General features: G+C 37.9%; 2 long non-coding RNA genes across 12 annotated transcripts in view; one reads left to right on the top strand and one right to left on the bottom strand.

Annotated features, from left to right (window-relative positions):
• The window catches only part of LOC141548956 (uncharacterized), a 1,120,676-nt gene that overhangs the window by 697,266 nt on the left and 409,025 nt on the right, over positions 1 to 14,385 (top strand). The gene's annotated exons all lie outside the window — the stretch shown is intronic.
• The window catches only part of LOC141548957 (uncharacterized), a 1,406,018-nt gene that overhangs the window by 1,307,498 nt on the left and 84,135 nt on the right, over positions 1 to 14,385 (bottom strand). The window lies entirely within an intron of this gene.

The following is a 14,385-nucleotide window of genomic DNA, read 5'->3' as shown; positions in this document are numbered from 1 at the left end:
TCACCCCGTCCCCTAGATAGCAGGCAGTCTTATACATATAAAATATGTTATAGTATATCCTAGATACAATATATATGTGCAGAACCAAATTTCTTGTTGCACAGGAAGAATTGGATTCAAAAGGTAAAAATAACCTGGGAAGAAAAACAGAATACAAACAGTTTACACTCATTTCCCAGTGTTCCTTCTCTGGGTGTAATAGATTCTGTCCATCATTGATCAATTGGAACTGAACTAGATCTTCTCTTTGTTGAAGATTTCCACTTCCATCATAATACATCCTCATACACTATTTTTGTAGAAGTGTATAATGATCTCCTGGTTCTGTTCATTTCACTCCGCATAAGTTCATGTAAGTCTCTCCAAACTTCTCTATATTCATCCTGCTGGTCATTTCTAACAGAACAATAATATTCCATAACATTCATATACCATAATTTACCCAACCATTCTCCAATGGATGGGCATCCATTCATTTTCCAGTTTTTAGCCACTATAAAAACGGCTGCCACAAACATTTTGGCACATACAGGTCCCTTTCCCTTCTTTAGTATTTCTTTGGGATATAAGCCTAGCAGTAGCACTGCTGGATCAAAGGGTATGCACAGTTTGATAACTTTTGGGGCATAATTCCAGATTGCTCTCCAGAATGGTTGGATTCGTTCACCATTCAAACAAAAAATGGATCAGTGTCCCAGTTTTTCCACATCCCCTCCAACATTCATCAGTATTTTTTCCTTTTATCTTAGCCAATCTGACAGGTGTGTAGTGGTATCTCAGAGATGTCTTCATTTGTATTTCTCTGATCAATAGTGATTTGGAACACTCATATGAATGGAATTGGTTTCAGTTTCATCACATGAAAATTGTCTGTTCGTATCCATTGACCATTTATCATTTGGAGAACGGCTTCATTTCTTATAAATTTCAGTCAGTTTTTTATATATTTTGGAAATGAGGACTTTATCAGAATAAACTGTAAAAATGTTTTCCCAATTCGTTGCTTCCCTTCTAATCTTGTTTGCATACAAAGGCTTTTTAATTTGATGTAATCAAAATTTTCTATTTTGTGATCAATACTGATCTCCAGTTCTTCTTTAGTAACAAATTCCTTTCTCCTCCACAAATCTAGAGGTAAACTATCCTATGTTTCTCTAATTTATTTATGATCTTGTTCTTTATGCCTAAATAATAGACCCATTTTGATCTTATCTTGGTATGTGTTGTTAAGTATGGTTCCATGCCTAATTTCTGCCACAATAATTTCCAGTTGTCCTAGCAGGTTTTGTCAAACAATAAATTGTTATCCCAAAAGTTGGGATCTTTGGTTTTGTCAAACACTAGATTTCTATAGTTAATAACTATTTTTCTTGTGGACCTGTCCTATTCCACTGACCAATTAATCTATTTCTTAGCCAATACCAAATGGTTTTGGTGACTGCTCTTTTATAATATAGTTTTAGATCAGTTACAGCTAGGACACCTTCATTTGCTTTTTTTTTTTCATTAATTCCCTTTTAATTCTCAACCTTTTGTTCGTCCGTATGGATTTTGTTCTTAATTTTTTTAAGTCATTAAAATAGTTTTTTGGAAGTGTGAGTGGTGTAGCATTAAATAAATAGATTAGTTTAGGGAGTATTGTTATCTTTATTATTTTTGCTCGGCCTATCCAAGAGCACTTAATGTTTTTTCAATTATTTAAATCTGACTTTATTTTTCTAACAAGTATTTTGTAATTTTGCTCATATAATTCCTGACTTTCCTTTGGTAGATGGATTCCCAAATATTTTATACTATCAACAGTTATTTTGAATGGAATGCCTTTTTGTATCTCTTGCTGTTGAATTTTGTTGGTGCTGTATAAAAATGCTGAAGAATTATGTGGATTTATTTTGTATCCTGCAACTTTGCAAAGTTGTGAATTATTTCTAATAGCTTTTTTAGTAGAATCTCTGGGGTTCTGTATACCATCACCTACAAAGAGTGATAATTTGGTTTCCTCATTAACTACTGTAAATCCTTTAATCTCTTTCTCCACTCATTGCTGAAGCTAGCGTTTCTAATACAATATTTAATAGTAATGGTGATAGTGTGCAACCTTGTTTCACTCCTGATCTTACTGGGAAAGTTTACAGTTTATCCCCATTATATATGATGCTTACTGAAGGTTTTACACATATGCTCTTGACTATTTTAAGGCGATGTCAATTTATTCCTATACTCTCTAGTGTTTTTTTAGGAATGGATGTTGGATTTTGTCAAATGCTTTTTCTGCATCTATTGAGATGATCATATGGTTTTTGTTAATTTGGTTATTGATATAACCAATTATGCTAATAGTTAATATTGAACCAGCCCTGCATTCCTGGTATAAATCCTACTTGGTCATAGTTTATTATTCTGAGGATGGTTTTTCTGTAATCCTTTTGCTTTTTGCGAATTCTGGAGGGATAGCATGCACAAAACATTGGAATGAAACAAGTACCCAGTTTAAAATGTCTTGGTAGGATTGGAGCTAAGGTCTGTCCCACCTGGATAAACGTGAAGTACGGTCCAGTGCAAGCTTGGGTGGTGCGGGAAATACAACCACAGCACAAACCAGCAGAGGACGCTATTTTTTCATCCCTTGGTCAGCCATTGCCTTGAGACCTCCAGCCCAAATAGCAAGCTTTCAAGCCCAAAACTTCCAGTACAAGGAGAGGGACAGGCTGGGCGGTCCAGCAGTGGGAAAAGCAGCAGCACCTGCAGCAGCCACACAGAAGCAGCTTGGGCCAGTCTCCCTGAGCCCTCGGAACACAACTCAACCTTAAAAAGGAGCAGAAAGAGCCCTACCTATAGAAAGCCACTATGACAGCAAGGGAGACCAGAACACAAACCCAGACGAGGGCAACGAAGGCAAAATGTCTACAGGAGAAGACTGGGAGGCAGAGATGAATTGGCCTCAAGCTCAAAAGGTTCTCTTGGAAGAGCTCAAAGAAGATTTTTAGAATCAAGTAAGAGAGGAAGAAGAAAAATTGGGGAAACAAATGAGAGCTATGCAGGAGAATTCTGTAGGGGAAATCAACAGCTTGGAAAAGGAAGCACAGAAATTGATTGATGAGAACAACTCCTTTTAAGTGATAGATTTGGTACCACCCCTTAATTTCTTTTAATTGATTTTTTCTTCTTCCAGGAGAATTTCACTGTTATTTTATTTCTTTTTTTTAATAATAGCTTTTATTTTCAAAACACAAGCAAAGATAATTTTCAACAACCTCTCTTGCAAAATCTTGTGTTCCAAATTTTTCTCCTTATCTTTCTGCCATCCCCTCCCCTAGACAGCAAGTAATCCAATACAGGTTTAACATATGCAATTTTTCTAGACATTTTTAAAAAATGCGTCATGTTGTAGAAGGAAACAGCTCAAAAGGGGAAAAGGAAATACAAGCAAGCAAACAACAACCAAAAATGTGAAAGTTCTATGTTGTGATCAGCACTCAGTCCCCACAGCCATCTCTCTGAGTGCAGATGGCCCTCTCCATCACCAATCCTTTGGAATTGGCTTAAATCCCCTCTTTGTTGAAACGAGCCAAGTCTATCACAGTTGATCATCACATAATCTTGTTACTGTGTACAATGATCTCCTGCTTCTGCTCATTTCACTCAGCATTAGTTCATGTAAGTCTCTCCAGGTCTCTCTGAAATCATCCTGCTGATAGGTTCTTATAGAATACATAATTTTTTCTGGCTCTATACTTTTTAGTGGTTTTACTGGTATCACACTGAATAGATTAATTTAGGTAGAATTGACATTTTATTATATTAGCTGGGCCTATCCACGAGCAATTGATATTTTCCCAATGGTTTAGATTTGCCTTTGTGTGTGAAAAGTGTTTTGTAACTGTATGCATATAATTCCTGGGTTTGTCTTGATAGGAAGACTCTCAAATATTTTGTAGATTACGGTTATTTTAAATGGGATTTCTCTATCTTTTTCTGCTGGGTTTTGCTACTAACATAGAAATGCTGATGATTTATGTGGGTTTATTTTATATCCTGCTACTTTGCAAAAATTGTTAACTTGTTAAAAATTGTTAATTGTTAAATCAAGTAGATTTTTAATTGATTCTCTAAAATAGATCACCTGCAAACAATGATAGCTTTGTTTTCTTACCGACTACTCTAATTCCTTCAATATCTTTTTCTTCTCTTATTGCTAAAGCTATTCCTATTAAAATACTGAATAGTAGTGGAAATAATGGGTAGCCTTGTTTCACCTCTGATCTTATTGGGAATGCTTCTAGTTTATCCCCATAACATATAATGCTTGCTGATGGTTTTAAATAGATGCTACTTATCATTATCAAAAAAAGAATTATAGTGGAAGATCATGGCAATAGGTTGGGTACACAAGATACAATAATCAAAGATTATCATAATATACAAAGACTCTAGCTTCTGGGATAAGAACTCGCTATTTGACAAAAATTTCTGGGAAAGGTGGAAAATAGTATAGCAGAAACCTGGTAAGCAACATCTAAACATCTCACACTCTATACCAAGATAAGGTTGAAATGGTTCATGATTTAGACATAAAGGGTGATGTTAGAAGCAAATCAGGAAAACAAAGGACAGTTACCTCTCCCATTTGTGGAAATGGGAGGAATTTATGGCCAAAGAAGAACTAGAGAACATTATGAAATGCAAAATGTATAATTTTTATTACATTAAATTAAAAAGATTTTGTATAAACAAAACCAATGCAGCCAAGATAAGAAAATAAGCAGAAAACTTGTGGGAAAATTTTATATCCAGTGTTTCTGATAAAGGCCTCATTTCTAAAATATATAGGGGATTCATTCAAATTTATAAGAATACAACCCATTCCCCAAGTGATCAATGGTCAAAGGTTATGAACATTTTTCATAAGATTAAATTAATTTTTTTTTAAAAAATGGAAAAGTTTCACATGAAAAAATGCTCCGAATCACTACTGTTTAGAGAAATTCAAATTAAGACAACTCTGAGGTACCACTTCACACCTCTCAGATTGGCTAGAATGACAGGAAAAGATAATGATAAATGTTGAAGGGGATGTGGTAAAACTGAAATACTAATACATTGTTGGTGGAGTTGTGAATTGCTTTGGAGAGCAATTTGGAAATATGTCCAAAGGGCTATAAAACTGTGCATACCTTTGATCCTGCAGTGTCATTACTAGATCTGTACTCCACAGAGATCATAAAAGAGGGGAAAAGAACCTACTTGTGCAAAAATGTTAGTAGCAGCCCTTTTTGTGGTGGCAAGGAATCTGAAATTGATTGTACGCCAAACAGTTAGGGAATGGCTGAATAAGTTACGGCATGTGAATGTAAAGGAACATTATTGTTCTATACAAAATGATGAGCAGGCTGATTTCAGAAAAGCCTGGAGAGAGGGACATGAATTGATGCTGAGTGAAGTGAGCACAACCAGAACATTATACACAATAACAGCGTGATTATGTGATGATCAACTGTGATAGACTTAGCTCTTCTCAGTGAAATAAGACAATTCCAACAGACTTGACATGAAAAATGCTACCCACATCCAGAGAAAGAAGTATGGAAACTGAATGTGGATTGAAGCATAACATTTTCACCTTTTTTTGGTTTGCTTTTTCTTTCTTGTGGTTTTTCTCTTTTGTTCTGATATTTTGTTTCACATGATTAATACTGAAATATGTTTAAATTGATTGTACATTAGATTGCTTGTTGTCTTGATCATGAGGAAGGTATGGAAGGGAGGGAGAAAAAAGTGAAACTCAAAATCTTACACAAATGAATGCTGAAAACTGTATTTATGTGTAATTAGAAAAATAAAATAGTACAAGTGGTCACCAATATAAAATAATTGTAGACAATATAAAATCATCAAGAGTCTATTTGCCAATAAAAGCCCAGAAATTATATATAAAGGCCTGGTAAACTTTTTCATTGTTAATGACTTGGTTTCCAGACCGGATTATTTCCTTTCTGAACAGAAATGTTTTCCCCCTTGTTTAATCCCAAGCTTTGCTAAATCTTGTGTGTAAGGGTTAAAAAGCCTCTAGAAGCAAGGAATGCAGTTCAAGGCATGTGAGAGGACCTGAGGGAAGAGAGGTACTGAGGCACAAGTGAGTCCTATATGGAGGTGGGGCACAGCCCCAAGAGATAGTGTCTGACTCCAGGTACCACGCCTCCCTCCTTAGTGCTCTCAAAGCCTAGCATGCCTCCCTCCTTCTTCTCAGGCCAATCCCATTATTCCAGATTCCTAGAGGACCTTCTCTTTTCCCCAGATCCTCAGGGGACTATAAATATATGCTATCTAATAATAAAGTTATCTTTTGCTTCACCCCTACCTCCTGGTGGTCTGTCCCTGTGGGATCTGGGTTGGTCTCCGAAGACGGTTAATTGTGGCCTAGCCATGCTGTCGATGGACACGTATTAAGAGTAGCTCAAAGGGGAGCTACGAAGTTAGAGTAGTCCATAGGGGTGTAACATTATGAATAATGTGTAATTTTGCTGTAAGACCTGTCTGTTTTCAAAAAGTTAATTTTAAGTCTCACCTTAAATCAAATGCAACTAAGGGTGCTTTTAACCTGTTCTACTTGTGTTAGAGTCCCTCTGAGTCTTTTGGCCTAAGGCCTAGAGGAACAGTCTTGATGTTTTTACAATCATGTCTCTCTTTCCAAAGAAATCTCTCTCACCATGGCAGATAAAATTGCAATTTATCACATAGTGAATATTTCTGCCAAGCTCTAGCAGCTCTGAATTGCTTGAGTAGGATTTATGTTGTGAGTCCTTAGTGTATAGACTACTTTGTTCCCCTGCTGTTTATAAGATTAGCTCTATGAGGTTGAACATACTTTTTATCACATGAACCAAGTATTGGAATGCCAATCTATGGGACTTGGTGAGATTTCACAAATTATACTAAGTTTCATCACTAACAGTACCCTGGAACCTAGAGATGATTGAAGAAGTTCTTCCACAAAACTGCCCATAATACTTACTGACACATAAGATTCCACTTTAGTTTTCAGGCAGCACTCTAAGACACATTGCCTGCTACAAATAAGAGCCAGCAGTAAGCCATTTCTTGAGAAAGCCCTGCCCAAGATGAGAACATTTGTTTGGACACAATTCATGCCATCTGCCCAGTTTTTAAAGTGTGTCCTCTGGGACTCAGCCATGAAATATCACCACACATCCTAATGGCATCTGCATCAACAAGAGCCGACTTTAGTCCCTGGATGGAACCAGGGGAACTTCTTCCCTAGTGCCCTTCTACCCAGTCTATACCCCAGTCACCTTCTTGAGCAATCTGCTCTGTAATCTCATCACCCTGAGCACTGACCTCACCTTTTATGACAACACGGAGGCCTGGAAACTTGTTCTTCACCTTTCCCCTGGCCCTTGTTCAAATCACCTTTCCCCTGGACCCCTGTCCTTCGCCTTTCCCCGGGCCTCTGTCCAGGCATTAGATGGAAGTGGGGGTTATCCTGATTCAAAGTGGAGTCCTCCAGGGGCAGTCGTTTGGGGAGTGCCTGAAGTGGACACGTATGGACTTTTAAGACACACACTGAGGGCAGCTAGCTGGCACAGTGGATACAGCACCAACCCTGAAGTCAGGAGGACCTGAGTTCATAACTGGTCTCAGACACTTAACACTTCTTGGCTGTGTGACCCTGGGCCAGTCACTTAACCCCAATTGCCTCAGGGGAAAAAAAGAGACACACTGGAAGCACTGAACCAGTGTGTGAAGGAGCAGATCACAGACATCGCCTCAGAACTTAGTCTAGACAAAAGTTGGAGAAGCCTTGGGGGAATGATTGTGGACCACTGATTGGTCCCAGACCTTCTGCTCGCAGACCAAGGAGGACTCTGCACCTTCTTTAGCCCGTCTGGTTGCACGTGCATAGATCCCTCCCACAAGTCTCATGAACCAACAGAAGGAAGAAGAACAGGGTTGGCGAGGGTGATGATCTTACCCTTCCATGCAGCCATTCCATGTCTCCATGCCAACTGAAGAAATCTAGTCCTAGGCCCTCCCCAAGAATGGGAAAACTGCTTTCTCTTTATCTTGTGTGTGCACACCTTGTGCTATATGACCTTCCAGGTCAGTGGACAGGTCATTAAGTTGAGATAAATTAGGATTAGACCCTCCCCTCTCCTTCCCAGTACACAGATACCTCTGTAAGTGCTGGTTACCAAAGGGGACTGCCCCTAACAGATTCTGTCCACATGTGGGTCATGCAGGGGTGGTTATAAAATTGGACTTAGTGGTCCTGTAGTCTCTCCTTTAGGGAAGTCGTAGCTTACCTAATCTGTGCATGGAAACCATTGTTATAAGAGTAAAGTTACTGACAATAACATTTTCCAAAGGCTGTTACTGCTGTGGGCTGCTGTGGGCTACGCCAGATCATTTTTCTCCCTGGCATGGAACTGCCCCAGGTAATATTTCTTCCTGATAAGGAATCCCCCAGAGTCATACTTTGCCCTGCCCCCCAATACATAATTCAGGCCGCAACAGGGAAGCCATTCAGAATCATAGTATAAGAATCTTACTCTTAGGAGAGGACTTGGGAACATCCCTTCCCCTTCAACAGGAGCATTCCTTCCTGCTGAAGCACTCCTTCATGCTGAAGTACTCACTTTCTGCTGAAGCAACCCCCGTCTCTGTGCTTCCCCATGCAAGCTGCCCACATGTAAGCTGCAGTCGATGTCCGAGTGTGTGACTGAGGTGTGTTCCTCTCTCTCCTTCTTCCTCTCCCCCACTGCTCACAGTTAGCTGGACTCTGAACTCAGGGCTCTTGTTTTACATGCCATTCTCCAAATAACTCATTAAGGGGTGGCTTCCCTTGACCTCTCTGGCCCATGGACCTCTCCTTAGACATTAAAGGAGTCCCCAGACAAGGATTCATCTACTGACAGCTGCACCTAAGCTGGGGAGTAAGGCAATGTGAGACCAGCTGTAGCGAACAAGGATCAGTAAAACTGTGTGTCTTCCCTGGAGGGATTCCCTTGAGCCAGAGGACTATCACAAAACAAATGGGGCTACAAGCTGAGCCAAATCAAACTCCTGAACCTGATTCACAGGAGAATTCTATCAACATTTTAAAGTATCTGCACATACTGGACAAATGATTCTCAGAAATGGAGAAAGGAAGCACTTTACCAGAATCCTTTCATGAGACAAAGATAATCCTAATACCTAAACCAAGGAAAGATCAAACACAGAAAGAAAACTACAGGTCAATATCATTAACCATCACTGATTCAAAAACTTCTAAAACAATTCTATCGAAGAGACTGTAGCAATTTATCTTCAAAATTGCTGACAAAATTGTATGTAGCAGAAATGCAAGGTTGCGTCAACATTAGGAAAACAAAAAAAAAAAATTATAATGAATATAATAAAAGACAAAACACTCAAAACAACACGATCATTTCCATGGCTGTGAAAAAGCCTGGGACAAAGTAAAACAGTATTTTATGCTAAACACCTACAGAGTATTGGCATAAAGAGACCACTTGCTATCATAGAAAGTATCTTCGGAAAAAAAAAAAAACCAAAACCCAGGCACCCTATGCAATGGGAATACACTAGAACCATTTCCAACAAATAGAGCAGTGAAGTAAGGATGTCTACACTCCCAAGTATTTTATATACTTCTGGAAATGCAACAATAAAAAAAAACTAAAAATAATTAAAGGAATAAATATAATATAATAAATAAAATAATAAAAAGGAGATAGAACTATGTCATCAAAATGTGACAATATTATCAAAATTTGGTTACACTTTTAATGTGACAATCAGTAGATTTCCAAGGGCACACTTTATGAAACTGGATTTTTTTAAAAAATCACTATATTTAGAATGTCATGACAAATGATTGAAAAAAGCTAGAAAGAAGAGGGAATACCATTTTCAGACCTCAAGCTATATTATAAAACAGCAGTCATCAAAATATTCTGGTTTTTTTTTTCAAAGATAGCTCATTGGAACAGATAGACAAGGGAAGAAACAAGAACTCAATCAAATGTTGGATAAAGTAGAAAACAAAAGTTGCTTGGAGGAAAATTCCCTATTTGATTAAAATTGCTGGGAAATTACACTTAGAGCATCACCTTAGAATACAATCCACATTATATACTAAATGGATACCTAGCCTTATATTAAAGATCATACCATAGAGGCAGAGCCAAGATGGCAGAGAAAAAGCAGGGACTCTCTAGAGCTCTCCCCCAAACCCCTTCAAATAGCTTTAAATATGGCTCCAAGAAAATTTTTAGAGCATCAGAACTCAATTGTTTTCAGCCAAAGTCTGTTTGGAAGTCTAGGTCATATCTATGGCCTGAGGGGCATCTGGAGTCAATGGCGGCATAGCCCAGGAAATTAGGAGCAGGCAGAGGGACCTCTGAATCAGTGTCAGGGGCAGAGATCTCTAGGCCTCCAACCCATAGACTCCAATGAGGCAGTTAAGTTTCGGCACACTGGGGAGTGAGGGGGATCTCAGACAAGCAAGCTCAAACTTGGGGAGCCCCTGAATCCACAGTGAAACAGCAGCACCACAGCAGTGACAGCGACCACAATGAGACCAGGGGTCTCAGCCTCCATGTAGAGACAGGAGTGGAACAGCTGGTCAGAAGGAGATGGCAGAGACCTCTTTACCGGCACCGTGGAAGGACTCTGTTGCTTTGCCCATACAAAGAAATGGGTAGTGGTGCTGGCTCACAGTCCAGGTCTCTGGAAAGATCTCTGAAAACAGCCGCACAAAGCCCTGAAGCTTGGAACAGTGCACCAGTACCCTGAAAACAGAGCCCTACCTTAACCAAGAATTAAAAGCCAAGGAATAAGTTGGGTAAAGGAGCAGACAACAGAAAAAGATTCTGATCCTCAAAAGGTACTACAGTGACAAGGAAGATCAAAACACACACCCAGAAGAAGATAACAAAGTCAAATCTCCTCCATCAAAAGCTTCCAAGAAAATTAAGAATCGATTTAAGGCCATGGAAGAGCTCAAAATGGATTTCTAAAATTAAGTAAGAGAGGTAGAGAGAAAATTGGAAAGAAAATTTGGAGTGAGGCAAAAGGAAAAGCAAAAATCTAATGAGGAGAAGAATGCCTTAAAAAGCCAAACTGGCCAAATGGGAAAGAAGGTACAAAAGCTCACCTTAAAAATTAGAATTGAGCAAATGGATGTTAATGACATCAAATGAGACATCAAGATGCAATAAAATAAAATCAAGATACAATAAAACCAATGAAAAATAGAAACCAACATAAAATGTCTCATTGGATAAACAACTGACCTGGAAAATAGATTCACGAGAGATAATTTTAAAAGTATTGGTCTATCTGAAAGGCATGAAGCAAAAAAGATCCTGGACATCATCTTTCAAGAAATTATCAAGGAAAACTATCCTGATATTCTGTAGAGAACTCCCAGAAAGCTAGAAACTTCATTAACTGGGATATTCCTCTCTTCCTAAGATTAATCAAGGGTGCATTTAAGCTTGAAATCATGAGAAAACATAAGGTCCTGGCACAATTTCTGGGGCATTGTGAACTTTATATAAGATTGCGTCCCTAACTGATAAATGATGGACAGAAGCAGCTACACCCAGAGAAGGACCACTGGGAAATGAGTGTAAACTGTTTGCATTTTTCTTTTTCTTCCCAGGTGAATTTTACCTTCCAAATGCAATTCTTCCTGTGCAACAAGAAATTCGGTTCTGCTATAACATATTTAACATGTATGGGACTGCCTGCCATCTAAGGGAGGGGGTGGAGGGAAGGAGAGGAATATTCGGAACAGAAATGAGTGCAAAGGATAATGTTGTAAAAAAATTACCCATGCATATGTACTGTCAAAAAAAGTTTAAAAATAAATTTTATCTACATTCAAAAAAAAAAAAAAAAAAAGATTGAGTCCCTAGAAACTAACAACCTGCTTCAGAGAGTTAGAACCTAGAAAGCAGAAACTGTTTACTATAAACTGGTGGTCACAGAACAATGCCTTTCATGATAACATATGGGATTAAGATATATAAGCAACATGATTTCTCTCAATAAAGGGCTCTGTTGAATTATCAGCAACCCCATCTCCTTATTTTCAACTGCCACCAGTCTATTTGTGTTGTGCTGGCCACAAAAATATTCTAGAACCAGAGGATAAAGTAGAAATTGAAAGAATCCACTGATGCTCTTCTGAAAGAGATCCCAAGATGAAAACTCCCAGGAATATTATAGCCAAATTTCAGAATTTCCAGGTCAAGAAGAAAATATTGCAAGCATCCAGAAAGAAAAAATTCAAGTATGTTGGAGCCACGGTCAGGCTAACACATGATTTAGCAGCTTCTATATAAAAGAATCAGAGAACCCGAAATATGATATTCCACAGAGCAATGAAGCCAAGATTACAATCAAAAATCACCTACCCAGCAAAACTGATTATAATCTTTCACTAGAAAAAAGTGGATATCAATGAAACATTCTTTTTTTTTAATTAATTTTATAATTATAACATTTTTTTGACAGTACATATGCATAGGTAATTTTTTTTTACAACATTATTCTTTGTACTCCCTCTTCTGTTCCGAATTTTTCCCCTCCTTCCCTCCACCCCCTCCCCTAGATGGCAGGCATTCCCATACATATTAAATATCTTATAGTATAGCCTAGGTACAATATACATATATATATATATATATATATATATATGCAGAACCGAATTTTGTTGTGGTGGTGGTTGTTGCAAAGGAAGAATTGGATTCAGAAGGTAAAAAATAACCTGGGGAGAAAAACAAAAAAATGCTAATAGTTTACACTCATTTCCCAGTGTTCCTTTTCTGGGTGTAGCTGATTCTGTCCATCATTGATCAATTGGAATTGGATTAGCTCTTTTCTATGTTGAAGATATCCACTTCCATCAGAATACATCCTCATACAGTATCAATGAAACATGCTTGATGAAAAGACCAGATCTGAATAGACAATCTGATTTTCAAATAGAGGACTCCGAAGAAGCATGAAAGGGAAATCATAAGGGACTTAGTAAGGGTTATTTGTTTACATGGGAGGATGATATTTGTAACTCTTCACAATTTTCTCATTATTATGGCAGTTAGAAGGATAGAGGGCACCTAAATATGAAGGGAGGACACCTAAAATAATTTAAATTAAGGTGTGAGAGAGAAATTTACTGGAGAAAGGGAAAGGGCGAGGTGGAATAGTGCATCTGCCACAAAAGGGGAAAGGAAAAGCTTGTTTAGTAAAGAGAAAGAGGGGAAGGGGGGTAGTGATTGAACCTTATGCTCATCAGAACTGGCTCAAAGAAGAAATAACATACACACTCAATATGGGTACACAAATCTCTTTTCCTGCAAGAAAGTAGGAGGAGAAGAGGATATGAGAAGGGGGAAGGGTAATAGAAGAGGGGGAAAGGACTGGTCAGAAGCAAAATACTTCTGAGGAGATTCAAGGTGAAAGGCAAGAGAGAATAGAATAAAGAGGGGAGAAATACAGTTAGCAATAGTAATTGTGAAAAGAATTTTAAATCCAAGTTTTTTTCTGATAAGACCTCATTTCTCAAATGTATGGGGAACTGAATCAACATTATATTTAAAAAGCCATTCCCCAATTGATAAATGACCAAAAGATATGAACTATGCCCAAAAGGCTATGAAATCATGCATGTTCTTTGATCTAACAATACCACTACAAGACATTAATCCAAAAAGAGATTAAAAGAAAAGGAAAATGACCTACATGTGCAAAAATGTTTATAGCAGCTCTTTTCTCGGGGTAAAGAATTGGAAATTGAGGAGAGGTCCATCAACTGGGGAATGGCTGGATAATTTGTGGTATGGAATATTATTGTTTTAGTGGAATATTATTGTTTTATGTGAAATGATGAATGGGGAATGTCCTCCATGAGCTTAAGTGCAGTGAAATGTAACTGTGTACATAATAATAGCAAAGTTGGGGGATGATCAGCTGTGAATGACTCTGCTATTCTCAACAATACAATGATCCAAAAGCACGCTGAAGGACTTATGATGAAAAATGCTGTCCATACTCACAGAAAGAGGTGATTGTGTCTGAATACAGAAGGGAACATATATTTTTTTTAATTTTATTTTTCTTGAGGGTTTTTTTGGGGGGGCAGAGATCTATGTTTTCTTTTGCAACATGATTTTTATGGCAATGTTTTGTGTAACTTTACATAGGCTTTACCAATTGGGGTGAGAAGGGAGAGAATCTGGAACTCAAAGTTTTACAATTAAGTGTAAAAAATATTTTATATATAATAGAGGAAAATGAAAATATTAAAACATGAAAAATAAAGATCCTAATATAACAAAATTAGAAGAGAAA

The sequence above is a fragment of the Sminthopsis crassicaudata genome, chromosome X, assembly GCF_048593235.1.
Source record: "Sminthopsis crassicaudata isolate SCR6 chromosome X, ASM4859323v1, whole genome shotgun sequence".
Taxonomy (NCBI): Eukaryota; Metazoa; Chordata; class Mammalia; order Dasyuromorphia; family Dasyuridae; genus Sminthopsis; species Sminthopsis crassicaudata.
This window is presented reverse-complemented; position numbering and strand designations above follow the sequence as displayed.